Source organism: Gossypium raimondii, chromosome 3 (assembly GCF_025698545.1).
Source record: "Gossypium raimondii isolate GPD5lz chromosome 3, ASM2569854v1, whole genome shotgun sequence".
NCBI lineage: Eukaryota > Viridiplantae > Streptophyta > Magnoliopsida > Malvales > Malvaceae > Gossypium > Gossypium raimondii.
Genome location: NC_068567.1, coordinates 41793442 through 41809300, shown reverse-complemented (window position 1 = coordinate 41809300; position 15859 = coordinate 41793442).

Below are 15859 nucleotides of genomic sequence, written 5' to 3'. Positions count from 1 at the left end.
AAATATGATAATGCTTAGATAAATATTGTCAAATTTATATAATATGACATTTTTCCAATATAATATACAAAACTTTAATATATTAATATTTTGATAGTATCTATAACAAATGAATTTATTTATTTTACTTTTCTTAATTTGTATGTCTAAACAGAAAAGAAAAGAAATATATTTTATATTTAAATTTAAATATAAATTTTTATAGTTCTTATTTTTATTGACTTGGAAAATAACTAAATTGTTGATCAAGATCAATTCTAACTAGGAAACTTGCTATAAAAATAGCAAACGTTTCATCACTTTTTTTTTATCACTTTTTCTTTAGCCTCCGAGCTCGAAGAATTTTTTAAAAATGGCATGGGCCTACTTTTATGTTATTTTGTATTGTACACTTCCTTTGTTTGTGAGATCATTTTATTTTCTCACGAGGGGTAATGAAAAGAACGGATTGCTACCTATGCCTAGATTGCAAATAAATGGAAATTTTATTGATAAGACCTTTTCAATTGTAACTAATATCCTATTACGAATAATTTCGACAACTTCAAAAAAAAGAGACATTTACTTATTACGAGAGATAGTGCGATTTAATTATTATTATATTTATATATATATTTTACTTTATTTATTATTTACTTTTTATTTACTTTACCACTGGTATTTGTGGTAGTTATGTTTCCATGTCTTTAAAATCTATAAAACCAATTAATATAATATAAAAATAAAATAATTATATTGATTTTATTAATATTGTTTTGGTTATTAATCTTGAATATAAAAACGAATTGATAGATTTTACATTTATTTTTATAATAAAATTTTAGTATAAAATAATTATAATTATAATTATCTTTATAGTAATGTTTTATTATTAGAATGACTATTATTATCACTCAACCTTATCAAAAGTGAATTAATACCATTTTTCTTTTAAATTTGTTGTTTTTCTAGTGCAAGGCAATTTTGACTATTATTCACTGAAAAATATTTATCTTTTAATACAAATTTCGTATAATTTTTTCATTTATTTCTTTTGAAAATAGATTCAGTGATATTTTTACTATAAAATTTTAAGATTTAATTTAAAATAAACTAATATCAGTTTTTTTTCTTTGTTTAAAGTCGATTTAGAGGTTGTTGCTTGACAGCTTAAGTCTTCTTCACTAACTTCTGACTTTCTCTTAGCACAAAATTCAAATTCTTATTCCGTTTGCTTTATATAAAACTAGACTTATTAAGATTTACAAAAATATAAAACTTTCTTTTTAATTCACTCTATATCATTTTTATTTGGGGAAATAGAAAAAGAATATTGAGTTGGATCAAATTATAAAGTATTGAGTTAAAAGTCTGGGAAGTACTTGTAATTGGATCTGTTATGGAAGAGGCCCAAAAGCCCCTTATGTAAAAGCGTGGGATGACAAACCCTAGATTATTAACTAGGGTTGCCACCCCACTATACTCCTAGTTAGACTAGGAATTCATTTTTCTAGTTGAAATAAACTTCTACAATTCAACAAGGGTTTTACATTCTCTCCCTATAAATAGATGACACCGGTAGGGCTATTTACACAACTTTCAGATATCGTTATTCTACCGGAAAAGAAAGAACATTGTCGTTTTGAGAAGAGAATTTTCGTTTTCACCCAAAAGAAAAGAAAACTATTTCTAGTTTTGTGTTTGATTCAAATCGTTCGAGTTTACACTTATAGTTCGTGGTACGATAATAACGAAGAAGATCGTTTGATTGAAATTTAGGAAAGACAAGGATCCGTCTATTTGAAAGCACATGTATGAATTTGGTCTAGGATTTATTGCTATAAATATCACAAACCTAGTCGATTCTCAAAATTTTAATTTTCTGTTGTGCAGGAAAACCGTTTTCGAATCAATTGTTTTCCAACATATAACTCCTTCACAAGTTGTGTAAGTGTCAAATTCTTGTTTCCAATGTTATATTTAGCCCTAAAGCCTGCAAATCCTTAGACAAGCTTTGGAATATCATCTTTATTTGGGGGTTCTGGTCTAAATTGGCCTCATTATCCGTGGCCTTGGCAAAATAACCGTAAGAGTAATCACATGGCATTTGACCGGGGTGTTTGGTTTCTACTGAACATTATCAAACTAGTTATAGTCGACTAGTGAGCCAGGACAACTTGACTTTTGAACATGTCCTCTAGTTTGTCTAGAATCACTTTGGAAGTGTTAAAACTCTCCGAATGCTTATAAAGGGTGTTGATCATATTTTATAGCATATAATAATGAGCTATCTTATTAGACTACTCCCAACGTTTTCTAGCCTCAACTTGAGCGGCAGGTAGACATCTATTATCAAGGACTGTTTTGAGTTTCTCAGAGCTCAGGACAATTATGGGCTTCCTTTTACATTCATTATAGTTATTTCCGTTTAATTTGTTCTTAGTAAGAATATTTAGTAAGGGAGTATGTGTCATTTTCGAACTGAAAATGAAATATCCATTCATTAATATCTTTGTATTTAGAAAATATTAAAATTTTTTTTTTGCAACATACGATATGCATTAAGATGATGCATGCATCTTACATTAAACATAGAAAATATTTGTAAGTTGTTGTAGTGATAATTCCTTAGGCATTCACACATACTAATAGTTGTCTCACGTTTGACCATTATTCTAACTTAAGAATAACTTCTTGGGAAGCTACTTAACTAGAATAATCTTAAGTGTATAACCATCAACTCAACATCTATCATTACATGCACCACAAATGACTTGAAAAAACACCCAAGGGATTGGTTATCGAATTGCTATCTCCACCACAAACTTTTGCAGCAACCATGGTTGACGTTGTCATCGTCATTGTAGTGTTGGAAAATCGGGTTCAAAAAGCACAACAAAAAATATGTTTAAAAGAAAACCAGAGTTTTAATTTTTTTTAAACACAAGAACTTGGTTGCATTATCTAAAGTAATAAACACTTAATCAAAACCGTACCTTTATGACTCATTTAGGATAAACACTTCAACCAAGTAGTCTTCTACGCTATCCTCAAGCTCATGTCTGTTGAGTGTGGGCTCGCTTCGAATAAAAAAAATTCACAAAATTATTAGTGGGGAAATTTTGTAATTTCCCTAAACTTCTGAGGTCAAGTTTTAAATAAAAAGAATATCACTAGAAATTTTCTAAAACAAATTCTTTAGAGAATTTTCTCTCTAAAACTTTTCTTGAAATCAAGTGTGTAAGAATAATGACCCATGCTCTCTTTAATAGGGAAAGATTAGAGAGAGTTCCATTAGGATTAGAATTAATCACATTAATATTAAATTAATAAAATATTAACAAGATAAATATTAAATTAAATTTAATATCTCATATTAATATTAATTTAATAAAATATTATCTAAATAAATATTTAATTTAATTTAATATTAAATTTATTAAAATAATATTATATTTGGAAAAATTAATTTGAAATCAAATTACTCGGTAAAGTTCCACTAAAAGTATATTTTTTCCACTACTTTACCGTCGAATAATCATTACCGCCATCATAGTTGTCATGTTTAGCAGTGCCATCGCCGATGTGATTCCCCCCGACACCTTGAACCATCATCGCTTTGCCCAAATAGGCTTGGCCGACTTGACACCTCCTCGTAAGGTTGTCGATAAGGCGGTATTTGTCTGTTCAAACAATGGGCATACTACCCTGTTTCCCAATCGCCAGTGCACGCTTGGTGGTCTACAACCTCCGAAACTTAACTTAGACGTTATGGCTAGATTGAGAAGGCTACATTAGCCATAGAAATGGCTCAACTAACTTACGTTACTTTTGAAGACCTTAAACGAACTAATTTTAGACAAAAATTGTAGTTGTACTTTAAGTAAGTTTAAAAATATTCATTTATTAGGTCATTTATACTTAAAATTCATTTTATTATTGCAATTTTTATTTTAGAAAAACCATTTGTTCGCCGCTTTACTTTGTAAAGACTTGATGTTAACTAATGCAACGAAAAAAAAGCCATTATTCATGTTCTTTTTCGAAATCTAGTTCCCTTATGGATTTGTTTTTTTTTTCAAAAATGATTCCTTTGCAACGCATTGGAAATTAGGGAATAATGTCAAATTTCAATTGAGTAATCCATGCATGCAGAAAATACCTAAATGGAAAGTTACCAAGCCACAGACTAGAAATAAATAAAAATTACAAACCAAGACCATTAGAGTCTTAATAATACTTATTAAAAATAGTCCAAGGTCCAAGGTGATTCTCCGTATGATGGGTCCAGTCCTAGTTTCGAGGTTTATGTAAAAAGTTAAACACTAAGGGGAAGTGAGCTTATGAAAGCTCAGTGTGAGTTGGACAGTTATTTAAACAGACATAAATATCAAATGTAGTGAAACATATTCGCATTAACAGAAGAACACAGAACCATCATCGGAATTTCATATCATTACAAAGCCATTATCAAATCGATGTCAAACGGTGTATGAGCATGGGTGATCCAAATGATGCAATGCAAAATTTCCTACCCAAACCATCCGCTACACGCCACGTGTTCCCTAGAACCCGTCTGCCAAACTCCAACAAATGCGAGCAAAGTTTGATGTGGTAAAACCAACAAATGAACATAATGCTAGAAAATCTGCCATTTAACGAATAAATGCAATAAAATCAAAAAAATCTCCTCAAATCTACAGTGTAGTGCACTAACTACCAATAAATGCAGACTTAATATGCCGTCAAATCTCCATGGAACTCCTCCATCAACCACAAGATTAATCCCACACCAATGCACATGCAAGATGTCATACAATCCCATACATAGTCATTCATTCAATACTTCCACATTTCTTTGGCATGATCAACACGCCCTCATATTTTCAAATAATTTTAGTAAATAAGATCATTTATCCAACTTCAATTCACCATTAAGATGGTGTCATTCAACATATCACAATATCATATAACTTACAATTGTTTTTTGAGTGCATGTATAGTAGTCTTTCGAATATTTGATAGCAAATCATTTATACAAATATATCATGTGTAAGCCTTATTCTCATTATAAATTATGTTATACATACAATCAACATACATATCAACAAATCTTCCACAAGAATATCAATCACACAATTATTCAATCATTCTTACATTTTTGCTAATGATAGTACTAGAAAGAAAGTATGTTTTCTCCCTACTTATTGGTTAATTTGTTCCCACTTAGTTATCTTTAGAACATATTTTAGCATTTTCAATTCAATAATTTACATTTTATAGCACAGAGGATCTTAGCTTATTTATCCTTAATTTTGTCATATTTTGGTACTAATGTCGCTACATGAGTATTTTTAGATTACGCCTAAAATTATGGCCGCACCTAACAGCTGTTCGGATAAGAACAAAAATATGTGAGTTGTCCAGTCTGGTACAACTAACTTGTACGTACAGAGGCAGCATGGTTCTGATAAAAGGACACCTGGGCTATCTGGGGAAAATATAAATATTCACATAAAAAGAAAAAAGGAGAGAGCTTTGGGGATTATTATTTTCTTCAACCTATCTTTGAAGTTTTCGGCTATGGTAGCTTAAGTCTCCTACAGGTGAACCGACGTGAAAGGGATGCAGACCAGCTCTTGATGGAGAGCCCTGAGTGCAACACAAGAGGGAATAGAGAGATTCAAGTCGAGTTGTCTAGGAATAGTATTCTCCACTTATTTCTTTTATTTTTATTTTCTAAACGCTGGTGATTACTTTCTATTTCATGTTAGTATGGAAGTACACATGGTTTCTGGGTTAAATGTTATTTTATTCAATCTTGCTTCTACTATTTAATCTTTGGGTTTGATTGTTTTTAGCATGGAAGTGTTATTGCGGTCACTAACACTGAAAGGTGCAGCGACAGTTCAAGTTAACAAGCATGACAACGGAAGTTGCTTGAGGATTAGAGGAATTTAATCCACTTGTTCTTAATAGTGTTCCATAGCCATCATTAGACGGTGTGGCTAATTCGCATGTTTAAGTCTTTGATTAAATATAGAAGTGACAATCACCTAACTTTTTATACCTTATGAGCACTTAGCATTTTGTTGAATATTCACGTTGGGGATCCCAATTTATCCTTATCATATTTTATCTTGTTGTTTTCAAGTTATCGGTTTGACACCTACTCTCACAGTTTATCTCGTTTCTATCCATTTATTACATTGATATTAATAGATAAAAGACAACCATCCTCGTGGGATCAATATCTGACAGACTCATATCTGTCTACTATACTTGCATCGACAGTGTACGCTTGCACATTATTGCTATAAGGTTAAACAGTCGATGAAGTTTTGGCGTCATTGCCGGGGATGTCGTTTGTTTAATGTTGTTTGTTTTTATTTCATAATATTTAGTTGTTAATAACTTGTTTTTTTTGTCGATATGTTCACATTTTATTTTAGGTGTTATATGACCCGAAGCAATTCAGACTTTATTGTCGATTTTGATCCAAAAATTGAAAGAACCGTTCGGAGGAGACTTCGAGAACAAAGGAATATGGCTTTGCCAAGAAACAATGCAGTCATACCCCCGATGCAGAACCAAAATGCTAATGACCCACCATTGCAGCAATACACTCAAATACAAAATAGGACTATACGTGATTTTATAGTACCTGTCTTGGATGACTTGCAATAAGGAGTGGTTAGGCCAGCAATCTAAGCTAGAAAATTTGAACTCAAGCCAGTAATGTTTCAAATGCTGAATTTTAATGGGCAATATGTTGGACTGCCACATGAAGATGCACGAGAAGATCTTAAATTATATTTATTGATTTGTGCTTCCTTAGTTAATAGGGTGTTCCTGATGACGTTTTGAAAATGCAATTATTTCCTTATTCCTTGTAGGGAAGATCTCGTACTTAGTTCCTTGGGCTGCCTGCTGAGTCAATTACTTCTTGGAATGCACTAGCAACATAGTTTGTTTTGTAATTTAACCTATTGACAATGAATGTTCGTCTCTGAATTACAACTTATCATCAACTGGACGATGACAATCTTCACACCACATGGGAACGTTATAACTCTTTGCTTTGACAGTGTCCCATGCACAACATTTAACAGGAAACACAAATTGAGATTTTCTATAGTGGTCTGAATTCACACATGAGGAATCTTGTCGACTCATCAGCCAGTGGACCTTTGCTGAATTGTACTTATAATAATGCTATTGGAATTCTGAAGAGAATTGCTTAGAATGATTATCAATATCCTATCTCTAGAGCTGCACAATTAAAAGCTACTCCGGGAGTTATTGAACTGGATGCAATATCTGTACTTAGTGCTCAAGTTTTTTCTCTTGCAAATATGATAAAAAATATACAATGGACTAGTGACGGTGCACCTGTACAATTCGTTCAACAAGTTGATGTTCCTACCTTTTGTTGTGAGATTTACAGCGACAACCACATCTATGAAGATTGTCCACAACATGCAGAGAATGTCTTTTATGTCAGTAACATCCACAACAATTCTTATGGAAAATCTTATAATAATTCTGCAAGCAATCAATAGTATTGGAGAACTCATAATGCTGGAAAAAATGCTGCGACATTTCGTTATGGGAATATATCTACTCATGGCAATTATAATCCAAGACAAGGGAATTACAATAAAATAGAAAAACTACAATAAACACACTCAGATACATCCACAATAAAGCCAAATGCATTCACACCAGAATCAGACGCAGTAACAACACTCCTCAATACCGAATCAGCATGTTCCAGAACATCGACAACAACAGTACACGCAAGCTTCTCCTTTTGACCCGTTAGTAGCTTTTGGGGCTCTAATGCGGGAGTATATGACTCGCACAGAAGCTATTGTGCAAGGGAATTCATCTTTTATTCGAGTGTTAGAGGTACAATTAGGACAACTTGCTTCGAATTTGAATACTCAACCACCAGACACACTACCTAGTGACATGGAAAATCCCAGTCCGAGTGGGAAAGAACACTACAAGGCTATCACGCTTAGGAGTGGTAAACAAATTAGCAAGCCGACTACAGACTCTACTGTCGCACCTTAAGATACTGGTGAAATGATCCCTAGTGAGAAGGTTGAATCTGAAGAGCTTGTCGATGCTTTAGATAGAGTAGTTCCACAAGTTGTCACTCATATGCCTAATGTCCAACCCTCGAAACCATCGGCGCAATCAGATGTATCTCCACCCTTACCTTTTCTACAAAGATTCAGAGAGAATTAGCATGATAAGCAATACCAATAGTTCCTGAACACACTAAAGCAACTTCAGTTCAATATTCCTTTAGTATAAGCTCTTGTGCAAATTCCAAATTATGGGAAATTTATGAAGGGTTGTAGTGCTGTTTTGACAAATAAGTTACCCCCTAAAATGAAAGATCCTAGGTGCTTTACTATCCCATTTTAAATTGGCAACCATTATTTGGGCAAGGCTTTATGCGACTTGGGAGCTAGCATCAACCTAATGCCCTATCTACTTTCAAAAAGTTGGGAATGGTCATATGAAACCCGCTGCAGTGATATTACAACTAGTTGATCGATCCTTGGCTCAACTTGAAGGGCAAATCAAAGCTATCTTAGTTCGTGTGGATAAATTCATTTTTCCGGCTGATTTTATCATACTTGACTGCGAGGCAGACAATGAGGTTCCCATAATCTTGGGACGGCCAGTTTTAGCCACTAGACGAACTCTTATTGATGTTTACGAAGGTGAACTGATCATGCGACTTAATGAGGAGCATGTTACCTTTAGTGTTTCCGAATCTATTCAATGCAAGGATAAAGAAGAATGTCATACTGTCGATGTGCTAGATGATCTAATTGCGGAAGAATTCAATGATTAAAGCACAATACTTTCTAAGGAGTTTGCAGTGACATCTGATGATGAATTCTTAGATAATTGTGATAGAAAGGTTGACGCTAATAATATTAAACTCAGGCATGGATGGCAGATTGAATCCTTAAACTTAGCCAACAGAACAAATCAGAATTTCAAACCATCAATCAACGAAGCTCCGACTCTAGAATCGAAACCATTACCTACTCATCTTAAATACATCTTTCTTGGTGATAACAATACTCTCCCAGTTATTGTCTCTGTAACACTGGATGTAACTCAAGAAGAGAAATTGGTCCATCAATAAACGAGCTATTGCTTGGAGTATTATCGATATCTGAGGCATTAGTCCATCTTTTTGCATGCATAAGATCAAGTTGCAAGATGAAGGCAAGCAGTCCATTGAGCAACAAAGAAGATTAAATGAGAAGATGAAGGAAGTTGTTAAGAAAGAAATTATAAAGTGGCTTGATGCTAGAATTATCTACCCTATTTCTGATAGCAATTGGGTAAGTCCAGTGCAATGTATTCCTAAAAAAAGCGGCACCACAGTGGTTAGCAATGACAAAGACAAATTAATTCCTAAACGCATTTCTACGGGATGACGAGTATGTATGGATTAGCACAAAATTAATGCTGCTACAAGAAATGACCACTTCCCACTTGCTTTTATTGGCCAAATGTTGGATAGGCTTTTTGGAAAAGCCTATTATTGCTTCTTAGATGGCTATTTTGGGTACAATCAAATTGCTATTGCACCGGAGGATCAAGTGAGAACAACTTTCACCTATCCCTTTGGCACTTTTGCTTTTCACCGTATGCCTTTCAGTCTTTGTAACGCACCAGCCACATTTCAAAGGTGCATGATGGCAATATTCTCGGATATGATTGAAGATTCTTTAGAGGTTTTTATGGATGATTTCTCAGTCTATGGGAATGATTTTGATCATTGCATTGATAATTTGGATAAAATATTGCAGCGGTGTGAAGACACACATCTTGTTCTAAATTGGGAAAAATGTCATTTCATGACAAGTGAAGGCATTGTGTTAGGTCATCGCATCTCTAGTCAAGGCATTGAAGTAGACAAAGCTAAAGTGGAGACCATTGAGAAATTACCTCTACTAACAAATGTGAAATGTATTCGCAGTTTTCTTGGGCATACGGGGTTTTAGCGAAGATTTATTAGAGATTTCTCAAAAATTGCAAAGCCCTTATGCTTATTACTAGAACAGAATAAAAAATTCCTCTTTTACGATGCATGTCTGGAGGCATTCATTCAGTTAAAGATGTAGGTAGTAAATGCACCCATTTTTGTTGCACCAGATTGGTCTCAACCTTTTGAAGTTATATGCGATGCAAGTGACTTTGTTGTGGGTGTTGTTCTAGGACAACACAAGGGAAAAATATTTCATGCCATCTGCTATGCTAGCAAAACTCTTACAGAGGCTCAAATCAACTATACCACTACAGAGAAAGAATCGTTGGCTGTAGTCTTTACTTTCGACAAGTTTCGTTCTTATCTGGTCGATGGAAAGGTTATCGTATTTACTGATCACTCGGTGTTGAGATATCTTTTTGTGAAGAAGGATGTAAAACCAAGATTGATACACTGGATCTTACTATTGCAAGAATTTGACATCGAGATAAAAGACCTTAAGGGTTCAAAGAATCCAGTTGCAAGTTATCTATCTCGATTGGAAGTTGGCAGCGAAGAGGGAAACATACTTCAAATTGTCGGTGTATTCCTAGGTGAGAAGTTATTTGTTGTAGATGCAACCCCTTGGTATACAGATCTAGTCAATTATCTAGTGTGTGGAAAACTCCTATTGAATGTCATAGGCCATAAAAAGAGATTTTTTCGTGAAGTAGTGAAGTATCATTGGAACGAGCTGTATGTATTTAAGGTATGCAATGACAACATTATTCGGCGTTGCGTCCTACAAAAGGACATGCTTTCAATCTTGAAGCACTATGATGATGCTCCTTATGGATGTCATTTCGATGGCATGCGAACTGCTGATAAGGTTTTGCAATCAGGATTCTATTAGCCTTCTTTATTCAAAGACGCCCACAATTTTTGAATCAATGCGATAGGTGTCAATCCATTGGTTTTATACCCCGACATAATGAAATGTTGCAGCAGCCAATTTTGGAGGTTGAATTGTTCAATGTTTGGGGTATGAATTTTATAGGACCATTTCCAAATTCATTTGGAAATCTTTATATTTTAGTAGCTGTTGACTATGCCTCGAAGTGGGTTGAAGCTGTTGCAATCCCAAAGGATGATGTAAAGATAGTACTTAAATTTTTTTCACAATCATATACTCACCCTCTTTGGCACACCAAAGGCATTGATTAGTGATCATGGTACACATTTTCATTGCAACCAAGTGGCAACCACACTAAAAAGATATGGAGTTAATCATAGAATAGCTACTACTTATCATCCGCAAACTAATGGACAAGACAAAGTATCGAATGGATAAATTAAAAACATTCTTGAGAAGGTTGTGAATCCTTCGAGGAAAGATTGGTCTTCTAGACTAGATGGCGCTTTATGGGAATTACAAAAGCATACAAAAATCTATTAGGGATGTTATCGTATCAATTGGTTTTTAGGAATGCATGTCACTGGCTAGTTAAACTGGAACACAAAGCCATGTGGGCAATTAAGCAAGTGAACATAGACTATGAAGCTACTGGGAATAAAAGGCTACTGGATATCACTGAACTAGAGGGGATTAGGCAAAATGCCTATGAAAGCGCTGCAATTTAGAAAGAAAAGACCAAACGATGGCATGGCAGAATTATTTTGCAGTGACAATTTGTCATGGGTCAACAAGTTTTATTATTCAATTCTAGACTGAAACTGCACCCGGATAAATTGTACTTTCGTTGGTCTGGACCTTTCAAAGTTGTCAAAGTATTTCCTCATGGTGCAGTCACAATTAGAGATTTAAATGATGGACACGAGTTAAAAGTGCATGGCCAGCGATTGAAACATTGTCTTGGGAATAGTGATCACAATCAGGCAGAGACCATTAAATTGGTCGAAAAAATTTAATTCTTATGAAATTTATTATGTAATTTTAATTTTATTTTAATTTTGTTTCTGTTCAAGTTTGTTTTATTTTTTTTATTTATCTTCATTTTTCCAGAATAATTAGGTACCATTGTCGACGCACTTGGGCTTTATTGTCAACATAGTTCGTACTATTTTACTGCCACTTCTGACTCAGCAAGAATGAGGGCAGATTAGAAATTTTAGATCCCACCGTTTGATCAAAAGTTACCTAGCCATCTGATCTGTCTGAGTGGGTGCAATTTTCATTAGGCGTAATTATTCTCGCTAGCTTTATTTCCCTTTAGAAGAATCACGCCTTTCCATCTTCTTCTTTCACTTACTATAAACCCCTCTTTACTGTACCGACTGTAACACATACAAAACAGCCATTTTTATTCACTTTTCCTTTCCCAAGCTCGTACCTTTACAACTTTGAACCATCTTTACTTCACAAAACAACCAGAATATGGCAAGAACGAGTGGATAAGTCAAGAAAGCCACCAAGCTTGTTGAAGAACACTCATCCTCTACAACTACAGTTCGTGAGTCGGAATCCTCCATGCCAAAGGAGAAAAAGGAGTCGATGATCTTTTAACAAAAACGACCAAAGACTGATTTTAAAACAACATTTTAAAGTGAAAATTTCACCCAGAAAAAGGGTATTCTCCTTTCACAACAACAAGATTTGGGCAAGCAAGTCTCCAGAACCATCTCTAAGATGAAGTCGGAGACTTTCTGCACATATCCTGGAAACTATTCTCCTTTATCAGTACATGAGTTTTACGCTAACCTTTATGACCATGAGTTAGAGTTTATTTTTGTTCGAGAAGGCTTAATACCATGGAATGCTACAAAAATCAATGAGTTTTACAACACTAAAGTGGATGTCGATGAACACTCTGAGTTTATTAAGGATATCACAGATGGCAAAAAGGACCTGTTGGTGAAGAATTTACGTGTCTAAGGAGCATTGTGGACGGGTTTACATCAAAAGAACTATATGATGCAGTGCCGCTTCCTAGCATTGCAAAGCAAAATCTGGTTTCACTTTGTCAACTGTAGGCTACTGCCCTCTACTTACAGCACCATAGTCAACCTCGAGAGAATATGCCTGATACATTTAATTTTCAAGGCTAGAAAGATTGATTTCGGTGTAATACTCCACCAAAAAATTACTGATTGCGCCGCAAGGCAAACTGGAATTTTGGTTTTCCCGTCGTTGGTGATACTACTATGCCAGTAGAAAAGGATCGTGTCGCGTGATGATGAAGAGGTCCTGGAAAATATGGGTCCTGATAAATGAAGCCTCTGTTGAAAGAATGACTCGTGGCAAAGATACACTGACAATGAAGGAGGCAGAGACCAACAAGATAATGAAGGGCAAGACCAAGGCAGAAAGTAAGGGAATAAACTTGACTACAGAGACATCATTGTTTGCGCAATATGCAGGATATCGAGAAGTTGGCCAATTCCATCAACAATAAGCAGATTAGGACATATCACAAAATTTGTTCTACGCTTATACCAGGGACTATAACAACTTTATTGTAGCTGCATTAAGATAGTTAAGCCCAACCCCACTCCCAGAATTTTCAGTGCTCCCACCGATCATCTGAGATTATGAACCCTCATCTGAGGAAGATGACTTCGGGGACCGAGAAAGATTGGTAGACTTCCCTCCCATTATACATGTCTCTAATGTTGAGAAAGAAAATGACTCAACGGACGTTGAGAAGTGCATGCGAAGGATTGATAGCCTAGTTGAGGGTGAGATCATGGCTGGTAAAGAGGCATCTGCTGTTGAGGAGAAAGTTTCTGTGGAAGAGGAGGACGTCCGTGTTGCAGTTGTTAACGAGAAGGCCGAGGAAGAAAATACTGAGATTGCAGCTGCTGAGAAAGAATCTGTTGAGTACATTATCAATGCATCCGAGTTTATGGATATAACTAATGATAATCTGGAGAAAAATGGAGCTAGACCGGTGGAAGTGGTTTATACCGAACCACTCAAGGTGACCCCTCCTACACAAGAAGTAGTCGATGAAGTCGAGGTAGTGCCAGAAATTGAAGAGTGATCTGAGGACTGTGCGAAGCCTAAAGAAAAGAAAAGAAAGTGCTCCAAATTAAAAAGCGCAAGAAGGAGGGGAAAAAGAGGAGGAAAAAGAAACATCGTGTAGCCACATTGATGACCGATGAAAACTGAGTTAGTTTATTTTAAGTTTTAGCTAAAGTATTCATGCATTTCATGTAGCTGTAATTTTCATTTTGTTAGTGAACATTTTCGTTGCATTTTTATTATCGTTACATCTTAATGTTAGTACACTGGGACAATACAAACTTTAAGTTTGGGGGAATGCATGTGGGGGCTAGAAATACACCCACATTTCAAAATATTTTTTTAATATTAATAAAGTGTGCAAGGTTTATTTATGGTTAATGTAAATGTGTTTGAAAGTTTTTGTTACATTTGATGCTTAATTCTTGACTGATGTGAACTATCAATGAATGAGTCTGATAAATTTGACTGAATGTTGTATCTTCAATTCTTTGATGAATGATTTAGGTTGCATGAGTAATGGATAACTAGTGGCATTCCTTAAATCTTGAATGAATCTGCCTTTTACAACTACTCATATGGATATATAGTTATGAATAAAAGACACTCCAAAGTGGGTGTATTGTGAAATGCTAAAGAGGGAACACTCCAATGCAAGCATCAGAAAAATGAATTTTGCTAAAGGTTGTCGCTGCACAAGTGTGTGCCGGTGTAATTACATACTCTTTTGGGGTTTGTTGCACTCCATCGTTACTTCTCAGGAACAAGGGTACAGTAATTCAAAGATATCCCATGTTAAAAAAAAGACATATATTGTACAATAAATGTTGTATTGGTAGATAGAATTTAGGATTTGAAGCATGTTGTTGGTTTTGATGAAGATGCAATCTTATTCATTCATACTTATGTATTATCGATGCAATATTCTGTCATCTGAATGTGAATCATTCATTGGGATTTTAGGTGATTCAAGTTACTAGAATGATCATTTGCCTTAGTGAATTCTTGTGTAGCCTTGCCAGTTTCTATTTTACTTGAGGACAAGTAAAAACTCAAGTTTGGAATTGTGATAGTACTAGAAACAACATATGTTTTCTCCCTACTTATTGGTTAATTTGTTCTCATTTAGTTATCTTTAGCACATATTTTAGCATTTTTAGTTCAGTAATTTACATTTTATAACTCAGATGATCCTAGCTTATTTATCCTTAATTTTGTCATGTTTTGATACTGATGTCGCTGCATGAGTATTTTTAGATTACGCCCAGAATTGTCGTCGCACCTGACAGCTGTCTGGATAGGAACAGAAATACATGAGCTATCCAATCTGGTACAACTAACTTGTACATATGGAGGCAACATGATTCTGATGAAAGGACACTTGGGATATTTGGGGAAAAAATAAATATTACATAAAAAGAAAAAAATGAGAGAGCTTTGAGGATTATTATCTTCTTCAACCTATCCTTTAAGTTTTTGGTTATGGCAGCTTAAGTCTCCTAAGGTGAACCGATGTGAAAGGGATGCAAACCAGCTCTTGACGAGGAGCCTTGATTACGAGAGAATAAAGAGATTCAAGTCGAGTTGTCTAGGAATAGTATTCTCCACTTGTTTCTTTTATTTTTATTTTCTAAACATTGGTGATTACTTTCTATTTCATGTTAGTATGGAAGTACAAATGATTTCTGGGTTAAATGTTATTTTATTCAATCTTGTTTCTACTATTTAAGTTTTGGGTTTGAATTTTTAGCACGGAAGTGTTATTGCGGCCGCTGACACTGGAAGGTGCAGCAACAATTCAAGCTAACAAGCACGACAACAGAAGTTGCTGAAGGATTAGAGGAATTTAATCCACTTGTTCTTAATAGTGTTTCATAGCCATCACCGGAAGG